The sequence below is a fragment of the Myotis davidii genome, unplaced genomic scaffold (genome assembly GCF_000327345.1).
Source record: "Myotis davidii unplaced genomic scaffold, ASM32734v1 scaffold600, whole genome shotgun sequence".
Classification (NCBI taxonomy): domain Eukaryota; kingdom Metazoa; phylum Chordata; class Mammalia; order Chiroptera; family Vespertilionidae; genus Myotis; species Myotis davidii.
In genome coordinates this window covers 586,126-602,035 of record NW_006291976.1, presented here as the reverse complement: position 1 = coordinate 602,035, position 15,910 = coordinate 586,126, and the positions used below count along the sequence as shown (strand labels likewise).

Genomic DNA, 15,910 nt, shown 5'->3' with positions numbered 1-15,910 from the left:
GCGGGCCAAGCCCCCCCGGTGACGGAAGCTCCCAGCCTCTCCTTTTTTTCTTTTTTTTTAATTCTGGGATTCATTTACTTTCTATAATTGAAACTTTGTAGCCTTGAGTGGACCTCAAAGCTGGCCAGGGCTGGCGGGAAACTTGGCTTCCTCCATCGCCAGGGCAACCCAAGCCTGCTGCTCGCTCCAGCTCGGTGGCCACAGCCGACTTAAAGGAGGTATCTGGGGTTTATTTATCTTCTATAATTGAAACTTTGTTGCCTTGAGTGGAGCTCAGAGCCAGCCATGGCAGGCAGGAAGCTTGGCTTCCTCCATCACTGGAGCAACCAAGCCTCCTGCTTGCTCCAGCTCTGTGGCTGCTGGCCGCCATCCTGGTTGGGTTAATTTCCATATAGTTACTCTGATTGGCTGGTGGGCATGGCTTAAGGCATAGCGAAGGTATAGTCAATTTGCATGTCTGTCTTTTATTAGTGTAGATTTCCACTACCTTAGCCCCTGATACATAGTGAGCAATCAATAAACAGATTTAAATGAGTGAATAGTGGGATAAAGAACATCTAATAATATAAAGTGTAAAACCAGAGAAATTGTATGTATCCTACATCATTGAAATATCTTGAAAATGTCATTACTAATCCACCTTCAATAATTTTTGTAGAATCATAAAGAACCAAAACATTGTCAGAAGAATTAAGGTGAGTATATGCTGGTCTTCTTTCAAAAAAGGGGTCCAAGTGAATTCTGGATATTAACACATCGAGATGTATTCATTTTAGAGCTGCTGAAACAAAGTACCACAGACTCCTGGCTTAAAACAATAGAAATGTGTTCTCTTTTATCTGGAGGCTGGAAGCCCCAAATCAAGGTGCTAACAGGGCCATGCTCTCTCCAACGGCTCAGGGGAGAAGGTGTCCCATGTCTCTTATTTTCTGCTGTTGCTGGCATCCCTATGCTTGTAGACACATCATGAAGTCTCTGCCTCCTGTTGTCATATGTCATTCTTCCTGTGCGTCTGTACCTGTTCTTCTTTTCCTCTTACAAGGACACCAGTCAATTCGATTAGGGCTCACCCAAACCACCTCATCTTAACTTGGCTGCATCTCCAAAGATGCTGTTTCCAAATAAGGTCACATTCACATAGAAAACAAAATGGAAACTTCTGGGACAAAGATTCATTAAGAAAAGAAGATGCCAAAGAAAACACCATTTCCATTTGCTTTAAGGTTGTTACACAGCTCGATCTGGATAATGTCAAAGACATAGTGGACTTGATTTAGAAAGGCATTTAACACAGTCATTATGAATTGGGATTATAGGAAAATATTTGCTGATTTAAATGAATTCAGGGATGATTAGCCAATTCCCAAAGCATAGCAATTAAATATTTGGATATTATCAACTTTGATGGGTTGATAATATCTGTGGTGCCCTGCTGTAGGATGCTGTAAACATACTTTGAAATTCTACATTTCAGCACAAGTTTATATTAAAGTATGGTTATTTAACTTGCACATGATTGAAAAACATAATGGGTTAGTTGGGGGCTGGGTGAGAAGGGTGAAGGGATTAAGAAAAAAAATAAAGAGAAAGAGAGAGGAAGGGAGGGAGGAAGGAAAACTCATGAACACAGATAATAGTATAGTGACTGCCAAAGGGGAGAGGGGTGGGAGGAGGTAGAAGAGCCTATAGGGGGAATAAATGATGATGGAAGGAGATGTGACTTGGAGTGGTAAACACCCAATAAAATATACAGATTATGTATTTTAGAATTGTATACCTGAAACCGATATAATTTTATTAACCAATGCCATCCCAGTAAAAATAATTAATCACATAAAAACATAAGGGGTAGAAAAGCAGTATAAAAATTTAAGCATCTCTACAATTAATGATGCTAGACCTATATTAAAATTAAATTAATTAAATTGAACAAAGATATATGTAAAATCTTGTTCTAAGGTTTAAAAAGTCATGGGCACAATAACAAGATTGGGCAGGATCACCCAGTAGTAGATCATATAAAAGCAATTTATGGGGTTTAAAGTCAATATCTGCCAATAATATAAGGTAATTAACAGTGAGAAAAATTAAAAAATGTCAGTACAATCATAAGTGGCACCTAGACCTCACATAGAATCCAGAAGAAGGTCAGAACATTGCTACACACAGGGTAGGCTACTTATTCACTGGACCAGCCCAATTCTGAGGCTGGAGTGTTGCAAGAAGAGCAGGATGAATAGGTTAAATGACTGGAACTTTTAAGTTTGGAGATTAGAAGGTAAAAAAGAAACACCTTTAAATATCTGAACCATGGTCATGTGAAAGAACAGACTAATTTTAAGTGATGTAGTTTAAAAAAGTGGGGGCAAATCTCAGCAAAATATACAGGCGACAATATTTGGCAATAAGCACTCTTCACAATTCTAATTGCTGCTTTGTGAACTCTGGAGGTGACCATGCTGTCCAGAAGACCAATTTACGTCTCAGGTCCTCAGATTGGCATACACACGTAGCCTGTATTAGTAGTCTTTACCAATGGTGCAGTTTCATCTGGCATGTTCTTTATTATCTAAGCTTCATGTTCAAAGCTTGGCTCCAATATTACTCCTCAAAATGACCTTTCTAGCTGCTGCCACCTGTGTTAGCTCTCCTACTCCAGTGTTCCTCTACCTCAAACATAGACATTTATTTTATCCTCTACTACAAGGTATTGCAATAGACTGTTCACTTCCAGGGAGGTAGAAGGGCTATCTTGATTTTAGCTTTCCCTGATGCATGGCAAGATGTCTGCTAATTAACAGGTGATCAAAAATATTTGCTGAAAAAATGTTGTAGAGTACATTCCTCTACTGAGTAGGATATTGTGTTGGCTAACCTTTAATAGCTCTTTGAAATCTAATAGACTGTAGCCTTTGTAGATACAGTAAAATTAAATATAAAACCAATTAATACAGAAAAGCAGGTATAAGTGTTAAGGAATAAAATCATCAAACATATGAGGCCTGATGTTAATTAAAAGGCATTCTAATTATCTATCCAAAAAGAAAAATTTTCCTGGCTGTGGTGGCTCAGTGGATTTAGCATCATCCCATGGACCAAAAGGTCCTGGGTTTGATTCCCAGTTAGGGTACATGCCTGGGTTGTGGGCTCGATCCCCAGTAGGGGCATACAGGAGGCAATCAGTCAATGACTCTCTCTCATCATTGATGTTCCTATCTCTCTCCCCCTCTCCCTTCTTCTCTGAAATCAATAAAAATATTTTTAAAAAATTTTAATCTTCCCTCCCTCTGTCTATCATATTGTTAAAGATCTTCAAAGCAGGTAGTGTTACTTCGTAAATATTTCTTTTTTTGTCATCTGTGTTAAAAATGTATGTCTTTTCAAAAGAAAAGACTGAAGCTATTATTGGCATACAATTTTCAGTGAACCAAAAGAAACTTGGCTCTTACTAAGAGTTAATAATGGGATTAACTCCCTCCACCTCTTTGTTGTATGTGATGATGAGAAGGCAAACTATTAAAAGAAAGAAAACTTGAAATCAGACCTTTCTGCTGTTGGAGGCCATGGAATAAGCATCATTGGAGTCTCTCCTCCCACAGTCATCATCTCTAAGAGTCTCCCAAAAAGCCCAAACAGCTGTGGAAGCTCATTATGGGAGGTTTGAGCTTTGAAACGAGCGAGGAGAGTCTGAGGAGCTATCTTGATCAATGGGTTCTCTCAGACTCTGCTGGTGAGAAATCCAAACACCAAGCCCTCCAGAGGCTTTGGGTTTGTCACGATGCCACTGAGGAGGGCATTTATGTTATCCTCAGGGATGCAGCCATGAATGCAGGGCCTCATGAGGTGGACAGAACCAGAGAAGGCTGTCTGAAGAGAAGATTCTCAAAGACCTGGTGCCCATTTAACTGTGAAAAAGATACTTGTCGGCGGTATTAAAGAAAACACGGAAGAACGTCACCTAAGAGACTATTTGGAACAGTATGGGAAAGTTGAAGTAATTGAAAGCATGGCTGATGGAGGCAGTAGTAAAACAGAGGCTTTGCTTTTGTAACCTTTGATGACCATGACTCTGTAGACAAGACTGTTATTCAGAAATGCCATCCTGTGAATGGCCACAACTGTGAAGTGAGGAGAGCCCTATCTAAGCAAGAGATGGCTCATGCTTCAAGAGGTCAAAGTGATTCTGGAAACTAGGTGGTCTTGGAGGTAGTTTTTGCAGGAATGACAACTTTGATTGCGGAGGAAACTTTGGTGGTTGAGATGGCTTTGGTGGCAGCCATGGTGGCGGTGGATATGTTGGCAAATAGATGGCTGTTATGGATTTAGTAATGATAAAAGCAATTTTAGAGGTGGCAGAACCTCCAATAATTTTGACAATTATAGCTATTAATCTTCAAATTTTGGATCCATTAAAGAAGAAACTGTGGAGGCAGAAGTTCTGGCCTCTATGGTGATGGAAGCCAATACTTTGCCAAACCACAAAACCAAGGTGGCTTTGGCGGTTCCAGCAGCAGTAGCTATGGAAGTAGCAGAAGGTTTAAATTACTGCGGAAACAAAGCCTAGCACGAGAGGAGAGCCAGAGAAGTGACAGGGAAGCCACAGGTTGCAACAGATTTGTGAACTAGCCAAGCACAGTGGTGGCAGGACCTTGCTGCTACAAAGAAGACGTGTGTTAGACAACACTCGTGAATGGGCGAAATCCTCCAGGACTGTATTTGTGACTAATTGTATCACAGGTTATTTCAGTTTCTCTTCTCTGGAAAGTGCAAAGCATTCCAACAAAAGGTTTTAGTAGTAATGTCTGATACCCATAATTTACTGGATATCATGTGTTAAAAAAAATCTTTTAAGTGTCTTATAGCAAAACCGTCTCTGTATTCTTTATAACTACCCCAGGATTCATCACTACTGAAATATGGGTGTGATCCATAATGGCAATAGATAAATTGGAGTCAACCACGTGTCCATTCCTCTAATTATATAAACAGGGAAAATATGAGAAAGCATTCAGCAACCAGGTTTCAAGTTTCATTAAGACAATGAAATTCTATTTTCCAAAATACATTTATTGGTTCTAATACTAATAATATCACGTTTTCAGAGAGTTTTATGCCCCTGCAAATTATCAGGAAGTCCAAAGTCCAGCTCAGAGTACAAGGTGAGGAAACTGAGGGAGAAGGTCAACATTTCAGAGAAGGACCTTGAAGAGACCATGGAGCCCAAGCGAGATTCTGGGAATTATATGTGTATGATATTAAAGTGAACTCCTGATTGAAATTGATAGATGCACAACTAAAATCAGCATAACTAATGAAGAAAATAGACTGCCTTATAAACCAAAATGCTAGGAAACTTTTCAGCTTCAGCCCTAGTTGCATTTAAGGTTCAAATAATCTAACCAGGATTAAGACACTCTTGTTTTGAATAGCTTTGCTTTCCTCTGTATTGGCTTCACTACAACAGAAATTTTCTCTAATGCCAACTTTCAAGCGCCTCAGACTTAGACCCTACCAGTTTCATCACCCTGGGAGTCGGCACCTCGTGCCAGTAGTTCTAGCAAAAGTCCCAGGCCTAACCTGTATTGACTCAAGCAAGGTTAAAAGCCAACTGTATAACTCATTACTCTGACACTAATTGGCCATCAAGAGTGGGGTTAGAGGAAGGACAAAACTCATGGACTGTAATAGTGAAAGAATGGAAGGGGCTATTACCAGCAGAAACAAAGGTTTCTAGATAAGCAAAAAAAAATAAATATCCATTATACATGCAGCCCTTTCCCTTCTGATGCCAGGGCACATACTGCACCTCACACTGACTTTATATCTAATTAAGACTCTATGGCCTAGAAACAATCCAAAACCACCACCAAAGACATTCTATTACAATTAGAAAAGGTAACTCCTTCTTATCCAATTAACTGTTCACCCTTTCCAGGTAAAAGCAAGAAAAGCTATAGTTAAAATGTATTAAAAGTAAATATTTAATCTGATATGAGTGCCTTCCACCTAGGAAGAAGGCATCAATATCACAAAGGTAAGAATTAATGAAGAAAGTTTAAAACAGTTAAAAGACAAAGTCATTTATCATTCAAAGAATATTTCTCCAGAGAAAAAGAAGAGTCCCTTCAGGACAGCCATGGAATACAGTTCGTAAGGCAGAATGAGAGATGATGAGAAAGCGAGGAGGAAACACCAATTGACAACCAGGTCAGAGCCTTGCTTCGGAGATTACTATGGTCATGAAAGACAACCAAGACTTGGATCCAAATAGAGATATCAAATTACTGATTTGTGAGATATTAATAATTGTCACTCCAAATAAATTCTTTAATAAAAAAAATCTACAGAAGTGTATTAAGTATCTATATATCTAAAAAGAAAAAGCTATGTAAGACAACATACCCAATTATACATTTAAACTTTTTTCAAACTTTGCCTTCGAAATTTCTACCAGGCTCTCCTACAAATCCTGCATGACTAATCTCTAATAAATACCATTTCACAACACTAGCCGCTTCTTAAAAACTTGGAGTGGTTCTCTGGTATTGAAGGCATTAAATCTAAGCCTCCTGTCCTAAACTGTAAAGCCCGCTGTAACTAATACCTGCCTACCAGCAATTCCATTTGCCGCACTCCTTAACATGTAGTCAACATTTTCTTTTGATCTTTTTTATTGTTCAGTTTATACCCTGCATGCTTTTTTCTACCTCCAGAACTTAGCTCATGCTGATTCTCCACTGTGGTAGGAAGAATAATGACCCCAACAAAGATTTCCATGCCCTAATCCCCAGAAACTGCAAACATATTACCTTACATGGCAAAAAGGACTTTGCAGATAGAGTCAAGGATTTTAAGATGGGGATATTATTCTGGATTATCTAGTCGAGCCCAATATAATCACAGGGTCCTTACAAAAGGAAGTCGGGAGGATTTCAAGATGGAAGCAGGGGTTGTAGTGTGCAGATTCAGCAAAAGGCCACAAGCAAAGGAATGCAAGCAGTCTCCAGGAGTTAGAAAAGGCAAGGAAACGGAATCACTCCTGGAACTTCCAGGAGGAATGCAGCTCTACCAATACTTTCATTTTAGCTCCATGACACTCATTTCAGACTTCTGATCTCCAGAACTGTAAGGTGATAACTTTGTATTCTTTTAAGACTAAATTTATGATAATTTGTTAAAAAGGCAGTCAGAAAGTAATGCACCCAACCAACACCACCTTCAATAAATAATAATTTTTAACACTATATTCTCTTTGAAGCTTTCTCTGACCTATCCCTTTTATAGAAATGTCTGATATCAAGGTTTTAATACAGAATAATCTTTCTATTTTAGTGTGTTGCCTTAAGTAAATTCTAACCTTCTTGAGAGAAGGGATCATCAGGGCTAGTGCTTCATGTTCTCAACTGTAGTTATGTACTAGGTATACAATGCATGCTTGTTGATTTTTGTCATATTTATATTCATCAAGCAAACATTCACTGAGGAACAATTTATGCAAAGTAATCTGCCAGCACCATGGAATACAGCAAAGGGAACAACTACATACAGTCCTTGTCCTCTAGAATAATATCTTGGGAGTGATAAAACATATACTCAACTAACTGAAGGAAACTCAAAAGCAGGCTATGTAAAATTAGAGAGTAAAGGAAGAAAAGTCTTTGGGAGTTTAGATATGGAAGAGTTTATTTTGTTGGGAGACTCAAAAATATCTCATGGAGGAAGTGGCATGTTGCCCGGCTTATCTTTAGCATGTCTATGTTTGATGTCATTCCTTCTTCCTCCTTCCCTCACATTGATCATCTTCCTCAGGAAACTATCTCATGTTTTCACTGGGCTTGAGGAGTGTCTCCGTGAGTCAAGGATAGGTCTAAAACAACCTGTCATTCTGAAATGGCTCTGATCCCTCTTCTCTCTCTCTCTCTTCTCTCAATTCTGTTTCCTCTGCCATAGCCTAACACCTATATTTACATTAGAATTACTAACTACCATTTTCATGAGCATGTTGCAGTTTTCACTAGAGAGGACCGACCATATTCTCTCTGCTTAGTCCCTCCCTTGAGTGATGAATCAAAGTTTTAAAAGTGCTTATGGAACACTGACCCCTTTATTGAGAAACTGTCTTTAGGTTAAGATGGATCTCAAGGCTACCATATCAATTAACCAAATTTTAAAAATTCATCTATTATTCAACTAGATTTCATGATAATAAAAAGTGATATGATATTTCATAGTATTGTTCAAACTTTCTTCTTCAAAATGTACTATTTCATATAATAGGGACTTAGTTGCCAAACATTTTTGGAAAAAGTGGATTAAACAGTTATAGATTCCGTCACTGCAGGTCTTCTCGGAGCCTATACTACACTAGAGTGTGTTGTGAATCCACAAGGAGGATTTAGAATGCAAAATTTCAAAAAGTGATTATACCACAAAATCCTACTTTTGTTGTTATTGTTTGTTAGTCGTTTAGTTCCTTACACTCATCTGGAGAATTTTAGAAGAACTTTGGGAAATACCAATACAGAGGAAAGGAAAGGGTGAGAAAAGCTCTGAAATCTTAGTTTTAGTACCAGCTCTTCCACTAACTAGTTGTATAAGGCCACTATGAACTGTAATCATTTCCCCATTTATAATTGAGGGGACAAATTAGATAATCACTGAGGTTCCTTCCAGCTCTACCATTCTATGATTCTATTTTCCATGAATTAATCTAATTATACACTGTTTCAGATTGTGTTCAGACAATAAACAACTAATACTTTCAAGTTCCTATTACTCTTGATTCTAGAAAAGGCACCTCCCTTCTAAATGTTAAAAATCTTACAATCCACTTAACTTTACCAGTATAAACATTTAAAGCAGTGACATATGCATGTAAACATTAGCTACTTCATAAAGGTTAAAAGGATGAATGAATTATAAGTGATCTAATTAATGGTCATAAAACTGAAGTAGTCCTCAAAAGCAGGCCATACATCAGTCTATTGTTGACTTCATGAATTATCATGTTAATTTTTTGTATGTAAAGTCCTCTAAGATCCAGAATGATCATACAACTTACTTGCTCAGGTTGACAAAGCAAGGGATTATTAAGTCTGCTTTATAATATTGTATTCTTATTAAAAATGTATTACATCAAAAAGAATAAATATTTCCTTTTCCTATTCCAGTGTGGCTCAGTGGTTGATCATTGACCTGTGAATCAGAAGGTCATGGTTCGATTCCCAGTCAGGCACATGCCTGGGTTGCTCCATTCCCAGTAGGGAGTATGCAGGAGGTGACCAATCAATGATTCTCTCTCATCATTGATGTTACTATTTCTCTCTTCCTCTCCATTTCTCTATTTTTTAAAAAAGGAATAAGACTATAAATACCCATTTATCCATCATCCAGCTAAAGAACTAAAATATTGTCAATATGGTTGCAGCCACATAGGTCTTCTCTCCCAGACTACAGTCTTCCTCTCGCCTCAGAGATAATCTAAACTATTTTCAACAGAAAACAAAGAAATAAATAAGAAAAGCTCCAAAGCACATAAAATGGCAACCAATTTTACAGAATTGTTCAGAATAATTTCTGACATATCAAGTTATTGATTTAAATATTATTTGCATGAACACCTATTTTATTTTATAGGATTTTTAGAATATTAATCACTAATAAAGGGGTTATGTTATTTATTGTTATACTAGTGTCCCGGTGCATGGATTCATGCGCATTGAAAGGAAATTAATTAGAAGAAATATTTTAATATCGCTATTTACCCTTTCCCTATAATAGAAGTGTCAACAAAACTCATGATTGACAATGACAGATTGAAACACAAAAGTGCGACTGGTGCCAGATTTATGTGTATTGCACATGTGTGAGTCAACTTAGCCTTTTATATATATAGATAACTTATGTGCAAATGAATAAGGAATTAGCCAAACATTATCACAATATATGAGAAGAGCAGCCATCAGGAGTTCCTTGATAACATCCCAGACTTGGCCTGCTCTGTCTATGGCAAGGCTCTAACATGACTGCTCACTTTCCCCATTGGAAGCTTTTGCTAAGCACCTTTATCTCCCTCCCTCCCTGCCTTCCGGCCTCCCTGCCTCCTTCCCTTCTTTCCTTCCATCTTTCCTTATTTCTTCTTTTCTTATATATATAATAGTTGATGTTTTGCCAAAAGAAAATAAAAATGGACTCAGCTATCTACACTCCATTTGAGTATATAAAATCTGGAGGTGGGAGGTTAATAATTGCATCAGTGTCATCCAAGTGGCCAAAGCATTTACTCAAGGTTATTATATAAGTCCTGGAGATGTAGTGAGTGGGATAGGATTTTCATTGTTCAAAATGGAATTTTGCATGAATCAAATTATTCAGATGACTGCCAACTGTGTACTTTTTCTCAATAATTCTAGTTTCCAAAGTATTCTTGTAAGAATGAACAGTCATTTTATAACAAATGGATTAAAATGAGGAGGGGTTGGGGAGGAAGATAAACAATTGTTTGAATAATCACTAAAACAGATACAAAGTATTTCCATAGGATTTTATAAATCTAATCCACAAAGGAAACTATCTGGACCTAGGGCTGAGCGTGACTGTTTATTCTCATTTCAGACATCTGCAATTTCCCACTGTCATTTCACAGAAAAATATTCATTTTTGCCATTGAAATTTACCCCAAAATAATAAAATTTGTCGCTAGAGGAAATACGACCGTATTGAATCACAGAAATTTCTGAGAAGATACTTTACCTTGATATTAATACATGTTATGTTCTCAATTATTGCTACGTTTCTTTAAAAATATTCATTTTTGCCATTGAAATTTACCCCAAAATAATAAAATTTGTCGCTAGAGGAAAAAACAATATATGCTTGCTAAAAAATATATAAGAATGTAATTTACTTACATTTTATGCGATGTTAATGTTTTATTCATTCTGACCCACAAACTATAAAACTGATCCATGCCAAAAGTTCCACAATTCTACATTCAATCTTTCAAATTCTCAACAGAGAAATGCATGAAAACTCAATAGTTGAGGGTCATTTAGTTAACTGACAGACTTTTCAATTTTTGTCATCTTCTCTGTATTTGGATAAAGAAAAAAAGATATTTGCCTTTCACATTATATATTAAAGTTACCCAGAGAAAGTGAATTATTGAAGGGGATTAAAGTGACATCATCTACAATTTAAGTTCATTCCGATTTGTGCCTGCATTAGCATCCAATGGCTGGGTGGATAAAGGTGAGCCTGCAGAGTAAACCAAGAAGGAGCAGACAAGTCTTTGGGGGGGAAAAAAAAAGACAGTAAAGTTACAGAAACCAAGGGGAGAATGTGCTTCAGGATGTAGAGAGGATTTAATAATAGTTAATGTTACTGAACAGAGAAGTGGAGATTATTAATATTAATGGAAAGCTGTATCACTAGTTCCTACAACACAAAACTTTATTAAAATCAAATAAACGTCATGCCAGGTGATCTTATTTTAGTCCTTGATTAGGAATCAGTTTAGTTCTTACCAGACAGGAGTTTAAAGTTTAAACAATGGCATCTGAGTTTTTAATTAAGAATTCAAAAAGAGGAGTTCAGCTCCTGGCCCAGTCAGTGACTCAATAGCTTTCTTCTCCTTGGCTATTTTTAAATTTTAAGTTTATTTTTTACTGTTGACAGTATTTTAGATGTCCCTCATACCCACCTTTCACACCCTCCTCCCTACCCCCACCCCACCACAGGCTTCTCTACACTATTGGTATCTTCAGAAAGTTTGCTTCCACAGATAATGGGCTAAAACAAACTGTGTGTTCTTCGGAAGGACCACTGGAGAAGACATTATAGACGCTGTCCTCCAGAGCAATATATGGCATTAACTCAAAACACCACGATGTGAGTCAGCTGTTGAAAGCATTTGCTACATTTTGTGTTTATGGTAATATTTACCAGGGTACTGTTTTTACAAAGTAATATTACAGTAAAACAAAGAAAGTTGAATTCTCTTGTTATCTTATACAGGGAATATGTCAAAAAAGTAATTAATATGCAGATCACTTTTGTGCGTTGCAGTTGGAAGGAAGTGATGGATACGTTTATCTATAGAACTTAGGTTACTGAGCAACACCAAACAATCGCTGTGTCTGCTGGGAGAAGAAAACAGTCACAGCAATGGAAAATGGGAGGCTCTGACCATGGCCAAGACATCACTGCTCAGGTGAGTGAGAGGAAAAAATGGATTCTTGAATGCTACATTTTCAAATGAAAAGAATGTCATGTCCACTAGGATACAGTCATTCAAACTAAAATATAAATTATTTCTAATTATCCTCTGTTCTCAAAAACTCATGCCATTATTCCCTTTTATTAATAGCCCAATAGTATGGATCAATATATACTAATCCCAGTTTCAACATCAACCCATATAATTCCATTTTTCCAGTAATGAAATGGGGATAGTTCCTTTATCCTATATACCCTATAAATGCTTTGTAGATTATACAATATTGACGTGGGTGGTGTGAATGTACTTTGTAAAAAGTTTAAACCTCTATATATTTGCAACTCATTACAATCCTCACATGTAGTATACACTAAGCCAACTACATAAACATAATCATTTTGAAACATGCTCATACTTATAAAATGTTATTGTTGCCCACAAATGTGTGCTGATTGTGTGTATCAAATGAAAGAAATGTTAAGAGCATGCCAACTTCACACACACAATACCACATATTCTTTAGACAGAGGGGGCAAACTACAGGCATGTGGCAAGCACTGTTAGTTCTCAAGCTGACGCCCTTCCTCCTGATAAGAGTTGTCATGGTTAACTGGGCATATTTCTGTCTAGAACAGATAATATTTTATAGCCTCTCTTGCAGCCAACTGAGGCTAAATTCTGGTCAATAGGATATAACTTGAAGTATCATGTTAAATGTGTCCCTAGAGAAAAGTGTTCTTATAAGTAAAAAGTGTCTGGTTTTTCTATCCCTTTCTCCTCCCTGTGAGCTGGAATGTGTATATGATGCTGGGATGTAAGCAGACGTCCTGGACCATGAAGGAGCGCCTAGATGATGGGAATGATGGAGCAAAAAGATGAGGCATCTTGGTTCCTGACACACAAATATCAACTCTAGGTGGCCTACACAATTTTTTCACATGGAAGGTAAATAATAAAAATAAACAAAAAAAATTTAAAAACCTGTTACTTGGGGTCTTTAGTTATTCACAACCTCATCCTATCTATATACTATAGAGTCAATTTCATTGACCTTCCTCTCTCCATTTACACAGTGTATAGACTATATGCTATGTACCATGTGTGCTTATGTTATCTATATTTATATGTATAATTATTTATAAATACAAGCATAAATATATACAAATATTTGTACATAATGTACACATATATTTGTACACACTTAATCTGATATAAAACAAAAATAGGACTAAAACCGTTCAATTACCCCAGACACTTTAAAGGTGAAATGCCCCTAAACGTCTATAGTACTACCCTCTCCATTATAATCGCCGTAATGCCAATACAAAAGGCATTAGAAATTCTAACTCTAAATCTGATCCATCGCATCCTTCCTAAGGGAGCTCCTTTCGTCCTCTTCTGCATGCATCCTGTTCTCCAGATTCACTTCAGCTCTCGGCCTTCCATAGACAGGCATCTTTCTCTTCTGCTTAGCAGGCCTTACCCCAGGCCCTAAAACCTACCTTGCTGATGGCTAATGATCCTTCAAAATACAGCTCAAACCTTACCTCCATGACAGGCCTCCATACTCATTCCCCTGTTGCCCTTGTTTGGTTAGCTCCTTCATGCTCCCTTAGGATTTTGTACATGTATTTATTCTTTCAACAAACGTGTAAGTATCTACTGAGTGGCAGGCACTACTGATCTCTATTATAGCCATCAAGTATATATAATTGATCTTTAGTCTTACCCATAGTCCTTGAGAACAAGCATAAATAGGACATTTTTCCATTTCTTTCACCCCCCGTGCCATGTACGAATGTTCAGTAACTGATAGATTAATTATTAGGAGTCTGCTCTACTCACTGTTCAACTGGAGGACCCAGCGGGCACCCTGTTATCATAGTTCCTGGACTTCATTTATTTCATTGACCTTACTCTCTCAATTTACACAGCCTCAGTTTAAACAGTGTCATCCAGAGACAAAGATACCTTAAATCTCAAAATCTGAAACTCATTCATAAAACTTTTCCCAGGTCGCTCAGCTACTAAACCTACACTTAAGTCCCTTGACTTCATATTTCACTTCTTTTCATACCCAACTTGGACCTCATGTCAGTCATTTCAGTTAGTCTCACTTGCACCATTAATTCCCTCATTGCCCTCACTTTTATGGTTATGTCACACATACCCAAGCATTCCTCCTAGTTCGAATTAATTATTTGCTTGCAATGCTGGGTGCTACTTTGAGAAAAAAAGGTACCTATGACAGCAATGAGGACATTTTGGTTAAGTGGTAGATGACAAAAATTAAGTAGGCCATTTCTCCTCTCTAAGATATTCTAAAATATTAACATTCGGTAAAAGCCATAGAACTAGGTTTCTCAAGCTAAAAGTAATTCTAGCTTTATATTCCCTTACTAGAGGCCCGATGCACGAAATTCATGCAAGGGCCTTGGCCCCAGCCCTCCTGACTGCCACCGCGGTGTGGGGCGGGGATTGGGGGAGAGGGGAGCCTCTACGGCCTCTACCATGGCCTCTACCACCTCTGCCATGGCCCCCGCCCACTACGGCTTTGTCTGGAAGGAAGGATGTCCGGAAGGATTTTCAATCTAATTAGCATATTATGCTCTCATTATTATAGATTCCACTGGAGATTGTCAACCACATTTATAATGTCATCTTCTTTGGCCAGTACAGCTAGAGTCCTAACTGGCTTTATCAGCCTCTGAGGGTTATTGCCACAATGATTCTGGATAAGTTGCTTTAAAAGTTGCCTGAGAAGGTCTCTCTTTGAAGGAAAAAGTAATGAATGTTCTTAGGGTAAGTTGTCTGAAAAAGTATTTTAAAGATGATGAAAACTGAACTGATTCTGAGCATGACCATTGTGGCTCTGTGGTTATGTGTTTACCTATGAACCAGGAGGTCATGGTTCGATTCTTGGTCAGGGCACATGCCAGAGTTGCTGGCTGGATCCCCAGTGTGAGGCATGCAGGAAGCAGCCAATCAATGATTCATTCATTCTCTCTTTCTCTTTCTCTCTCTCTCTCTCCCTCTCTCTTCCTTCCTCTCTGAAATCAATAAAACTATATATTTTTAAAAACTGATTCTGAGTGAGTAACCTAGTTTTATTTCACAGGCTTTGAAGGAGAAATTCATCACATGTTAACTGCAGAAAGTTGGAAAAGAACAATTGTTTTTATTTCCATTACCTTTTGCTTTCCTTTAAGGACTGTACTTTTATAGCCAAAAGGTGTTTGTATCACAATAAGTATAATGATTTAGTAAATATTTAATTTAGTTCTGGTCGCTGGGTAGCATAGTTACAGCAATTGTTTGCTTGTCCCATAAGAATAGTTAGAAAAGGTCATTAGTTATATTCTCTTTGATCATTGGAAAAGCTATTGATTTCCTTTCCAATTAGGCATCTTAATATAACCTCCTACTTTGGTCCATTACCTACATTAGAACAACCAATTCTTTTAGGATGTATTGAAAACAAGATGATCAGGGTGAAGAAAAAAAATGAAAATAGATCAACAACACTATAAGAATGCCTTTCTTTGGTGGGCTTATTAATAGACTAGACAAAACTGAGGAAAGAATATCTATGCTTGAGGATAGCTCAAAAGAAATTTCCAATAATAAAAAAGCAAAGAGGAGAAAAAACACCAAGAAACAAAATCCCAGATTATCCAAGAACTGAGAGACAGT

The 15,910-nt window shown here is 37.5% G+C and overlaps 1 protein-coding gene and 1 pseudogene across 1 annotated transcript in view; one reads left to right on the top strand and one right to left on the bottom strand.

Moving 5' to 3' along the window:
• Positions 1-15,910, bottom strand: part of GUCY1A2 (guanylate cyclase 1, soluble, alpha 2) — a 237,160-nt gene that overhangs the window by 123,993 nt on the left and 97,257 nt on the right. The window lies entirely within an intron of this gene.
• LOC107183331 lies at positions 2,614-4,589 on the top strand (annotated as a pseudogene).